Source organism: Mus caroli, unplaced genomic scaffold, assembly GCF_900094665.2.
Source record: "Mus caroli unplaced genomic scaffold, CAROLI_EIJ_v1.1 scaffold_14753_1, whole genome shotgun sequence".
Classification (NCBI taxonomy): domain Eukaryota; kingdom Metazoa; phylum Chordata; class Mammalia; order Rodentia; family Muridae; genus Mus; species Mus caroli.
In genome coordinates, this window is record NW_018391350.1 from 20,978 (window position 1) to 23,810 (window position 2,833).

At 46.0% G+C, this 2,833-nt stretch overlaps 1 protein-coding gene across 2 annotated transcripts in view; it reads left to right on the forward strand.

Moving 5' to 3' along the window:
* Window positions 1–244: 244 nt before the first annotated feature.
* LOC110289129 (sulfotransferase 1C2) overlaps window positions 245–2,833 on the forward strand; it is an 11,876-nt gene continuing 9,287 nt past the window's right edge. The window contains exon 1 of one of the 2 annotated variants that reach the window (XM_029473939.1): window positions 245–627. The gene's annotated coding sequence lies outside the window, so the exon portion shown is untranslated. The other variant, XM_021155315.2, reaches the window with a different exon arrangement.

Sequence of the window (2,833 nt, forward strand, 5' to 3'; positions counted from 1 at the left end):
TTGTGGTAGAAGAAAAAATTTTTTTTTAGCAAGCTAGTAAGACTAAGATAATGGACTCATGTTCTGAAATATCTTTTAAATTTACTCATGTTTTAAGCTTCTTTCCACCATAGGCAAGGCGATGTTGAGAATTAGTTTACTTAGTGAAACTTGCTGGTTAATAATTTTTTAGTTTGGCACAGCTTGACATCACGAGTCCTGAAAGGTGAATAGGAGCCATGTAGATCAGTCTCATGTGGCTGCTTTGAGTAACTTAATAGGGGCTGCACTCATCCAGGCACAGGCTGTTTTGAGCAAAAAGACTGAACGTGACAGCTTTTGGGGATTTTTCTTTTTGAATCGTAAGCGTGGCTACACTCTAGTTTTGTTTTTTGTTTTTCCTATTTTAAACTCTATCAGACTAGAGAGAAAGAATACCAATCAGCAAGAACACGGGAACACTACTCCAAAGCTAGGAGCTTGCATATAGTGGAGAGTCAGGTGGTCTTAGAATGGGAGGAGCAGTATGCTTTCCTCTATGAATTTGCCTAAACAGCCTGGAGTCTGCAAGCACTGGAAGTAGTGGAGGCTCAGAGACTAGCGATCACTACACCGTGAAAGTTACTTCCTCATTGGGCCGATGCCAAGGTTTGTTTCTTGTAGCCTCAACTCTGTTGATTAAGGCTCTAGCTGATCCCACTGACTGCAGAGCCTTCGAGGTCGATTGCTAAAGGTTGGGTACTTTTGGCATAGTAGAATTTGAGCCTCTGTGCTTGCCAGAAATATGTCCCTCCTTCCTCTATATGCACTTTTGTACTCACTGAACACTGGGCAGTCCAGCTTTCAAATTACAGACAACTAGAGCTTGAAGGTAAGAGCACAGCTTATCTGAAATATTTGGCCTAACTTGTTGGTGTATGTTCTTTTTATTTTTATTTTATTGGATATTTTATTTATTTACATTTCAAATGTTATCCTCTTTCCCAGTTTCCCCTCCGGAACCCCTGTATCTCATCCTCCCTGACCCTGCTTCTATGAAGGTGCCCACTCACCTATTTACCCACTCCTGCCTCCCTGCCCTGGCATTCCTCTACAACGAGACATCGAGCTTTCCCAGGACCAAGGGCCTCTCCTCTCATTGATGTCTGACAAGGCCATCCTCTGCTACCTATGTGACTGGAGCCATGGGCCTGCTCCATACGTACTCTTTGTTTGGTGGTTTAGTCCTTGGGAGCTCTAAGGGAGGGGGGTCATGTTGGTTCATACTGTTGCTCTTCCTATGGGTTACAGACCCCTTCAGCTCCTCAGTCCTTTCTCTAACTTCTCCATTGGGGACCCCGTGCTCAGTCCAATGGTTGGCTGCAAGGATCTGATTCTATACTTGCCAGGCTTTGGTAGAGCCTCTCCGGAGACAGCTATATAAGGCTCCTGTCAGCAAACACTTGTTGGCACCCACAATAATGTCTGGGTTTGGTGTCTGTATATGGGATGGATCCCCACGTGGGGCAGTCTCTGGATGGCCTTTCCTTCAGTCTCTGCTCCACACGTTGTCTCTGCATGTTCTTAGTATTCAGTCATACAAGTGCTAATGTGTAAGTAGAGTAACACAAGTCAGAAAGATCCTAAGTCCCAAGAAACCTAAGGGAAAAAAAAAGCATGTGAAGCTAACACTGGCTGTGTTCAACTTAGAAATTCATGCAGACACCTCTCCAAGATACCAACTCTTTATGTACCCTAAACTTCCTCCCCGCAAAGCCTCCACTCTTGTAAGCCAACTAGATTTCTCTGACTGTGACTATTTCTTTACCACCCCTGACTCTCCTTTTGTCAAAGTTTCTGACTACCATTCAAGCTAGGCCTGTAAAAGGGATTGGACCAGGTCTCCTGCTTAGGGACGTTACTTATATAAGCAAGTAGCCATCAAACCATGGCATACATTCTGTAAAGTTCACGTGCAAAGTTAGATCCCCTTGACGCTGAAGGTGGAGGATTGCTATAATTTCAAAGCCTATCTGGAGGACAGTGTGAGGACCTGTCTCAGAAAACAAAATGAAAGGTTAACTCTTTCAGCTGCTTGTTGGGTCCCTCACAGCGCAGTCATGATAGATCCCTTTTTGTGAGCACTCCATAGCCTCAGTAATAGTGTCAGGCCCTGGGACCTCCCCTTGAGCTGGATCTCTCTTTGGGCCTGTTGCTGAAACTTCTCCTCCTCAGACTCCTCTCCATTTCCATCCCTGTAATTCTTTCAGACAGAAACAATTATGGGTCAGAGTTGTGACTGTGGGATGGCAACCCCACACATGTCTACTGGAGGTTGGCTTCACAACTTCCCTCTCCCCACTTCTGGTCACCTCATCAAAAGTCCCTCCCTATGAGTCCTGGGAGTCTCTTACATCCCAGGTCTCTGGTACATTCTGAGGGGTCCTCCCAACCTCCTACTTCCTGAGGTTGCCTGTTTCCATTCTTTCTGCTGTCCCTCAGGGCTTCTGTCCTTTTCTCTCACCCAATATTAGATCAGGTTCCCCTCTACTCCCCCACTACCCTGCCATCCCCATCTACATTACCTCCCAAGTCCCTACCTCCTCCGTCCCCACTTGTGATTGGTTTCTTCTCTCTCCCAAGTGGGACTGAGGCACTCTCACTTGGGCACTTCAGCTTGTTGAGCCTTCTGAATTCTGTGGACTGTATCTTGTGTATTCTCTATGGGCTTCCTTCCTTCCTTCCTCCCTCCCTCCCTCCCTCCCTCCCTCCCTCCCTCCCTCTCTCTCCTACTCAAGACATCTTTTAAGAGTACTCTGTCTGTGAGTTCTGCTCCAGATAGGGTTTTTATTTTTTTCTGTTCTAAACAACTCTC